At 30.6% G+C, this 10000-nt stretch overlaps 1 protein-coding gene across 3 annotated transcripts in view; it reads right to left on the bottom strand.

Moving 5' to 3' along the window:
- The window catches only part of trim3b (tripartite motif containing 3b), a 76478-nt gene that overhangs the window by 56350 nt on the left and 10128 nt on the right, over nucleotides 1-10000 (bottom strand). The window lies entirely within an intron of this gene.

Genomic DNA, 10000 nt, shown 5'->3' on the forward strand with positions numbered 1-10000 from the left:
TGTCATTTTGCAACATTGTCCTTGTTATTTTGCAACGTTTTCTTCATTTTGCAACATTTTTCTCATTTTGCAACTTTTTCTTTATTTTGCAATATTTTGCTTGTTATTTTGCAACGTTTTCTTTATTTTACAATTTCTTAGTTATTTTGCATTGTGGCCCTGTGATGAGGTGGCGACTTGTCCAGGGTGTACGCTGCCTTCCGCCCAAATGCAGCTGAGATAGGCTCCGGCATCCCCCGCGACAAGCGGTAGAAAATGGATGGATGGAAAAACAAAAAATAATAAAATTAATAATAAAAAAATAACATAAAAACATGATAAAAGAACAACGAAAACGCTAATAACTGCAAATTAAAATTATTTTTGAAAGGCGTGTCCAAAGTGTAGCCCGGGGTCCATTTGCAGCCCACAGCTCATTTTTTAAAACACATTCTATAAATACTATTAAAAAAAAACGACAAAATAATGCATATTTTGTGTTTGCCGTAAAAATTAAGTTTTCTATATCAAAAACGGCATAAAATAAATACAAAATAATAAAAACTTACAATTGACGGATTTATTTGAAGTGGTTTCATAGATTTAAGCTTAAAAGATTAAAAATAAAAAATAAAAACATAAAAAAATGGGGCACTTTTTTTTATCCCCAAGAATTTTAATGGGATTTGTTTAAAACTAATAATGAATCAAAATCAATGACGTTATGAATTATTGACAAATTTAAGTCTCCAATTTAATTCACATCAAATATTCCACTTAGGAATATTTTTTGGGGGAAATATTGCATATTTTGTGTTTGCCATAAAAAAACGTTTTCTATAGCAAAAACGGCATAAAATAAATAAAAAAATAATAAAAACTTACAATTGACGAATTGATCGGAAGTGGGTTCATAGATTTAAGCTTAAAAAATAAAAAATAAACACTTAAATTGAAATATTTTTTGGTGAAAATATTGCATATTTTTGTGTGTTTGCCATAAAAAAACAAAGTTTTCTTTGACAAAAAGGCCCCCCAAAAAGAGAAAAACATAACAAAAACATAAAAATAATAAACACTTAAATTGAAATATTTTGGGGGAAAATATTGCGTATTTTTCCATAAAAAAATAAGTTTTAGTTTACAAAAAGGCCCCAAAAAGGAGAAAAATATAACAAAAAGAGAAAAATAATAAACACTTAAATTGAAATATTTTTGGGTACAAATATTACATATTTTTATGTGTTTGCCATAAAAAAACAAAGTTTTCTTTGACAAAAAGGGCAAAAAAATAAATAAATTGACAGATCCGAAATTGATCTCAAGATGTAAGAGTTGAAAGTTTATGAGTGGGGGCCGTTTTTGATTATTAAGAATTTAGTTTTTTAAACTGTTATTGCTCAAAAAAGAATAATAAATTAAAATCAATGTAATGATATATTGCCCTTTTTGAAAATATTCACCTTCAAAATAAGTACATAATAAATCAAACAAAAACAAAAGCTCACATTGATCTAGAGACTTAGGCCTTGAATTAAAGAAAATCCCAAAAATAATATATGACTTGTTTTTAACATTTTTATGACAAAGATCCTTCCAGGTCAAACTCGAGGAGAGCCCTAAAGGTTAAAAACAATCTATATATTGTATTGGTTTGGAACATGAAAACTATGACAGCAATAAGAGAGCCCCCTGGTGGCCGTCAGTAGCACAAGCAATGACGTCATAGACAGTTTGTTGTCATTTGTGTGGCTGGAGTACACATGATGCTCAGCATCATCGCAGCAGCTGATCCACGCCCACGCTCACCTTCCCCAAAAATCCCATCATCCCCGTGACTCGCCGCTCGGAGACCACGACCGGAAGCGGCGGATTAGAGGATGAACAACTTTGGTCATGTTTTGACATGATTGCAGCCAAATGTTTAATCTTCTTACAACATCATCATGTTGCACTTTGCTACTCCACAACTATTCAGCGTTTGTGTAAGGGAGTGTAATCAAATATAAAATAGATTTAGATTTTTTAACTACTGTTGAATGTGCTCAAAAAGTACTTTAACACAATAACCATCTTTTAACTAAGTTTTAAATAACAACAACAACAACAAAAATCACAATATAATTTCTTGAAAGAAGAAAAATTCAATATTGTTCTGGCTTAATTTTTATTTCAGAGTTTAAATATGTTATCTTCTTCCATTTTAGTTTGTAAATGTTTTTTTTTATTTTTTATAAATGCCTGCAAATTGGGTGTTCACTTTCGGTTTAGTGACGTCACTTCCTGATGGAAAACGCTAGAGATGTGCGATACACTGGTCCCCCCCCCCCCCCCCCCATCCGATACCGAGTGACAATTCAGGCTGGTATCGGCGATACCGACCCGATATGTGATTTTACTTAAAAAAAAAAAAATGTTTCTATGACAAAAATACATAGATGTAATTTCCCTTAAAAATGTATGAAGTTTTTAATATATATATATATATATATACAAAAGCTAAACACATACATGCACACATTATGTAAGTATACATATACATACATATATATATATATATATATATATATATATATATATATATATAGATATATATGTATATATATACATAAATATACATATGTGTGTGTATATATACATATATTAAATATATATATGTGTATAAATATATTTGTGTGTGTGTATATATATATATATATACATATATAAATACACACACACAAAAATATAAATATATATATGTGTATAAATATATTTGTGTATATATATATATATATATATATATATATATATATATATATATATATATATATACACACACACAAAAACTAAACACATACATGCACACATTATGTAAGTATGCATACACATAATATATATATATATATATATATATACACAGTATATATATATATATATATGAATATATATATATATATATATATATATATATATATATATACACAGTATATATATATATATATATATATGAATATATATATATATACATAAATATACATATGTGTGTGTATATATATATATATATATATATATATATATATATATATATATCAGTGACATACGGTGAGGTTGATGGCTGGTGAGGCACTGACTTCATCACAGTCAGATTTACAAACATATGAACCCTAAAGAGTATCTTATTCACCATTTGATTGGCAGCAGTTAACGGGTTATGTTTAAAAGCTCATACCAGCATTCTTCCCTGCTTGGCACTCAGCATCAAGGGTTGGAATTGGGGGTTAAATCACCAAAAATGATTCCCAGGCGCGGCGCCGCTGCTGCCCACTGCTCCCCTCACCTCCCAGGGGGTGATCAAGGGGATGGGTCAAATGCAGAGGACAAATTTCATTACACCTAGTGTGTGTGTGACAATCATTGCTACTTTAACTTAACTTTAACTTTACACATACAAACTGTAGCACACAAAAAAGCACATTTAATAAAAAAAACATTATTATGGTCTTACCTTTACTTAGAAATTAAGTCCATGCGCCGCAACTAAAGCCCTCACTTCAACTTTCCACGTGCAAGATTGAATCTATTTAAAAAAAGTGTAACCGAGGGTTTATAAATGTCGCCTATACTGTATGAAACTACAAAATAACAAACATGGAGGCTCCAGTTTACACGAGGACCACTTTATTTACCTTCTTTCAAAAACCTCCGCAACTTGACATCACTTCCGCTCTTAGCGCCTTCAAAATAAGAGCTCAAGGCATATACTGTATAACAGCGCATAACAGGAACTTAACATCACAAAGAGGAAAGCCCATAAAAATAGGTTACAAAAGTTATTTAATAAGAAGCCAAAAAGTGCAAAAACAATCATGTTCGTGTTGGAGGAGTTGTGAATTAGGTACACCTGCAGTCTGCAGGTGTATCTAATGTTGTGTCCCTGCAGTCATTCACAACTCCTCCAACACCAACATTATTGTTTTTGCACTTTTTGGCTTCTTATGAAATAATTTTTTAAAATAGATTCAATCTTGCACGTGGAAAGTTTAAGTGTGCGCTTTAGTTGATATAACAATTCCACGGCGGGGGTGCAGGAGGCGAGCCTCAGCCAGTGCGTCTTTTGCAGCCGTTTTATGATCGCTCAGCACAAGAAATACTTTACACACATACAGTTGTTGACAAAATACACTGTACATTATATACCTCAGCTAACTAAACTATGGAAATGTATAATATAATTCATATAGCAATACGGTCTCACTGCACAGCAGGCCAGCAGTTAGCCGAGTCATTGCGCAATCCATGTTGAGGCACTGAGTGACGTGCCTCAACTGGCTGCTGTTCACCGCACCGTCTCTTCTCAGTATTTGAACGGTAAATGTGAAAATTCAGCGATTTTGAATAAAAATAATCTAAAACTGGTGAAGTTAAATGGAAAATAACTTTATAGTATAATCACTGCATACATATAACAATTTAATTATTTTTTTTTCTTTTTACATTTTTTTTCTTTCCATGATGGCAGGTGAGGCCCCGCCTCACCTGCCTCTAGTGACTGCACGTCACTGATATATATATACATATATATATATATATATATATATATATATATATATATATATATATATATATATATATATATATATATATATATATATATATATATACTGTATATGTCTCCCGGCTGGCCTGGGAACGCCTTGGGATCCCCCGGGAAGAGCTGGACGAAGTGGCTGGGGAGAGGGAAGTCTGGGCTTCCCTGCTTAGGCTGCTGCCCCCGCGACCCGACCTCGGATAAGCGGAGGAAGATGGATGGATGGATTTTTTTACGTCCCCTACTTAATATATTTGTTAAATAAAACATTTTCCCTTATTGGGGTGTTACCATTTAGTGGTCAATTGTACGGAATATGTACTGAACTGTGCAATCTACTAATAAAAGTTTCAATCAATCCCTGCTTTTAATGAATACTTAGGCCTACTACGTTACTGTATAACTGTTGGTCACTACGGTGGCACTTGGAGAGCCAGTTTTTTTTTTTTCGGTACTCGGTGGCCAAAAAAGTTTAAGAATCACAGAGTTAAAAGGACTGTTCAACGGTCATCAAACCCTTTAATCCAGATCCCATCCAGGCTCGGAGGCCGTGTAAACGCGACTAATCATACGTCCTGGTATGATTCCATAGCCTCCGCGGTGCATTCACTGACCTCATAAGAAAACACGAAACGCATATTGGAAGGGAGCGTTACACAATCCTTACTGTAATGTGTTCCTACTATGGCCCAAGGGTCCAGCAGCCCATCCTGAAATAATTTGTGTCTTTAAATAACCCAGCGAGCCGAGAGACGCCGCGGGAGCGAGGGGAAAGTGACGCGGCGGAGAAGACGACCCGTCCCCGCGTGATCAAGCGGCTCCCTCGCCCGCGTCACGAGCCGCGTTACGCAACCGCTTCGCTCGTCCTGAAGAGGAGCGTCACGCAGCTCCTAATCCACCCGACCATGGTTTGGACTAACTGTTCTAACCGGTGCCACCAGGGATGAGTTTGGTGTGGAAGGGGTGTCCAAACTTTTTCCACTGAGGGCCACACACTGAAAGACCAAACATTTTGATATTTTTCATTGGCAAAACCAATACAATATATTTATTTTCCCCAAGTTTGGTCCCAGGTCAGGTCATAAAAATGTTAAACATAAGTAAATTTTTTGTTTGTTTGTTCAAAGCTTAAATCTCTCGATCAGAGGTGTCAAAGTCGTTTTCACTGAGGGCCACATCGCAGTTATGTTTGGCCCCAGAGGGCCGCTTTTAAAGGTGAAAACTATTATTACACATTTTTTTAATGCATTTTATTAGATTTTTTTTTTTAAACAAAAATGTAAAAAAAAAAAAATGGTTAGTTGCAATAATTCCACTTTAAAATTTTGTGTATATTACTCGAAATGGAAAAACAGTACTGCTGTTTTTATGGTAACCCTAACCCAAAATGTTTATTTACAGTAAACAAATGTAAATTTTACAGAAAAATTCGAAGATTTTGACCATTTTGATACTGCTAATATGTCGCCTTCTAGTGGACAACATGAATAATTCAGGTCAATGACCTTGAAGTATGTACAGCATTCACTTATATGACCCAATGCAAACAACCTTCCCTAGTCATGGTGCAAAAAAAAATACAAATAAAATCCAACTATCATAAAAATTGGTAAGTTGCAATAATTTCACCTTAGAATTTCGTGTATATTACTGTAAATGGGAAAAACAGTACTGCTGTTTTTATGGTAACCCTAACCCAAAATATTTATTTACAGTAAAAAAAAAAAAGAAATGTAAATTTTACAGAAAAATTCGAAGATTTTGACAATTTTGATGCTGATAATGTGTCGCCTTCTAGTGGACAACATGAATAATTCAGGTCAATGACCTCAAAGTATGCAAAGCATACACTTATATGACCCAATGCAAACAACCTTCCCTAGTCATGGTGCAAAAAAAACAAACAATCAAACTATCATCAAAATTGGTAAGTTGCAATAATTGCACCTTCAAATTTAGTGTATATTACTGTAAATGGAAAAACAGTACTGCTGTTTTTATGGCATTAAAAAAAGGTAGCTCAGTTGCCAACATTTTACTGTAAACATGCAGTTTTTATTTATTTACAGTAAACAAAGACAATGTAAATTTTACAGTAAAAGACTAAGATTTTGATAATTTTGAAACTGCTAATATGTCGCCTTTTAGTGGACAACATGAATAATTCAGGTCAATGACCTTGAAGTATGCACATCATTCACTTATATGACCCAATGCAAACAACCTTCCCTAGTCATGGTGCAAAAAAAAAACAAATAAAATCCAACTATCATAAAAATTGGTAAGTTGCAATAATTTCACCTTAGAATTTAGCGTATATTACTGTAAATGAAAAAACAGTACTGCTGTTTTTATGGTAACCCTAACCCAAAATATTTATTTACAGTAAAAAAAAAAAAGGAAATGTAAATTTTACAGAAAAATTCTAAGATTTTGACAATTTTGATACTGCTAATATGTCGCCTTCTAGTGGACAACATGCATATTTCAGGTCAATGACGTCAAAGTATGCACTTATATGACCCAATGCAAACAACATTCCCTAGTCATGGTGCAAAAACAAAAAAAATCCAAAAATTTGGTAAGTTGCAATAATTGCACCTTAAAATGTTGTGTATATTACCTGGAAATGGAAAAACAGTACTGCTGTTTTTATGGTAAAAAAAAAAAAAAAAGTAGCTCAGTTGCCAACATTTTACTGTAAACATGCAGTTTTTTTATTTACAGTTAAAAAAAACAGTGTAAATTTTACAGTAAAAGATTAAGATTCTGACAATGTTGATGCTGATAATATGTCGCCTTCTAGTGGACAACATGAATAATTCAGGTCAATGACCTTGAAGTATGCACAGCATTCACTTATATGACCCAATGCAAACAACCTTCCCTAGTCATGGTGTAAAAAAAAATTAATAAAATCCAACTATCATAAAAATTGGTAAGTTTTAATAATTGAACCTTAAAATTTAGTGTATATTACTGTAAATGGAAAAACAGTACTGCTGTTTTTATGGTAAAAAAAAAAAAAAGCAGCTAAGTTGCCAAAATGTTATTGTAAAAATGCAGTTATCCAACACTTAAATCTCAAGATCAACTATCTGTCGATTTAAAGTTATTATTGTTATGTTAGATGCCGTTTTTGTTAAAGAAAACACAGTTTTTTTTAAATTATAAACACACAAAATATGCAATATTTTCCCCATAAAAGTGGAATATTTGATGTGAAGTAATTGGAGCCTTAAATAGATCAATAATTCATAACAACATTGATTTTGATTATTATTTTTTGAGCAATAACAGTTTAAGAAAAAAAAATTTTTTTTTAAAGTGATAATGTTTTTTTCCTAACACTTAAATCCATCTGTCGATTTAAAGTAATTTTTTAATGTTTTATGCCGTTTTTGTTAAAGAAAATCCAGTTGTTTTTTTTATTGAAAAAACACAAAATATGCAATATTTCACCCCCAAAAATATTCCAAAGTGAAATATTTGATGTGAATTAATTGGAGCCTCAAATATGTCAATAATTCATAACAACATTGATTTTGACTCTTTTTTTTTTTTTTTAATAATTACTTAAAAACTCATAAAAGTGTTAAAAATAAGTCATATTATTTTAAATGTGCTTACTTTTAACGCTTAAATCTCTGAATCAACTTCAGATATATCTGTTGATTATAAGTGTTTATTATTTTTTTTGTTTGTTTATTCTACGCTGTTTTTGTGACATAAAAATGTAGTATGTAATATTTCCCCCAAAAAAATATTCCAAAGGGAAATATTTGATGTGAAGTAATTGGAGGCTTAAATATGTCAATAATTCATAACATTGATTTTAAGTCATTATTATTTTTTGAGCAATAACAGTTTTAAAGAAAAATTTAAAAAAATAAATAAGTGAGAATGTTTTTTTTTCCTAACACTTAAATATGTCGATTTAAAGGTTTTTTTTTTGTTAAAGAAAATTCAGTTGTTTTTTTTATTGCAAAAAACAAAAAATATGCAATATTTCACCCCAAAAAAATATTCCAAAGTGAAATATTTGATGTAAAGTAATTAGAGCCTTAAATATGTCAATAATTCATAACAACATTGATTTTGGTTCTTTTTTTATTTTATTTTAATAATGACAATTTATTTTTATTTTAAATCAGGGGATTCAAAAAACTCATAAGATTGTTAAAAATAAGTCAAATATTATTTTAAATTTGCTTACTTTTAACGCTTAAATCTCTTAATCAACTTTAGATATATCTGTTGATTATAAGTGTTTATTATAATTTTTTGTTTGTTTATTATATGCTGTTTTTGTGATATAAAAATGTTGGTTTTTTTTGGGGCAAAAACACAAAATATGCAATATTTCACCCCAAAAAAATATTCCAAAGAGAAATATTTGATGTAAAGTAATTAGAGCCTTAAATATGTCAATAATTCATAACATTGATTTTGATTCTTTTTTTTATTTTTTTTAATAATGACAATTTATTTTAATTTTTTATTTTAAATTAGGGGATTAAAAAAACTCAGAAGATTGTTAAAAATAAGTCAAATATTATTTTAAATTTGCTTACTTTTAACGCTTAAATCTCTGATTCAACTTTGGATATATCTGTTGATTATAAGTGTTTATTATTATTTTTTGTTTGTTTATTATATGCTGTTTTTGTGATATAAAAATTTTGGGGGCAAAAACGCAAAATATGCAATATTTCACCCCAAAAAAATATTCCAAAGTGAAATATTTGATGTGAAGTAATTGGTGGCTTAAATATGTCAATAATTTCATTTACAACATTGATTTTAGGTCTTTTTTTTTTTTTGAGCAATAACAGTTTTAAAGAAAAAATATTTGCTTTAAACGCTAGCATATTAACGTTGTATCAAGTACCGAAATATAAAAAATTAGCTTGAAAAATAAATTAAAAATTAAAAAATAAAAGCTAACTAACATTAGCATGCTAACAGGTATCATTCATCAAGTAACAAAATATTTGATGGTGAGATGTATATCTGCAAAATTATTATAAAAAAGCTAGCATACTAATGCTAGCTTGCTAAAATGCTAACTGTAATGTAACATGCATCAATTACCAAAAATTATATCGTGGAAAAATTTGTTTTAAATGCTAGCATATTAACGTTAGCATGCATCAAGTACCGATATATTAAAAATTAGCTTGAAAAAAATTAAATAAAATAAAAAATAAAGCAAACTAACTTTAGCATGCTAACAAGTATCATTAATCAAGAAACAAAATATTTGACACTGAGATGTATATCTGCAAAATTATCATAAAAAAAGCTAGCATACTAATGCTAGCTTGCTAAAATGCTAACTGTAATGTAACATGCATCAAGTACCAAATATTAGATCGCGGAAAAATTAGTTTTAAATGCTAGCATATTAACGTTAGCATGCATCAAGTACCGAAATATGACTGAAAGTGT

The sequence above is a fragment of the Nerophis lumbriciformis genome, linkage group LG37, assembly GCF_033978685.3.
Source record: "Nerophis lumbriciformis linkage group LG37, RoL_Nlum_v2.1, whole genome shotgun sequence".
Taxonomy (NCBI): domain Eukaryota; kingdom Metazoa; phylum Chordata; class Actinopteri; order Syngnathiformes; family Syngnathidae; genus Nerophis; species Nerophis lumbriciformis.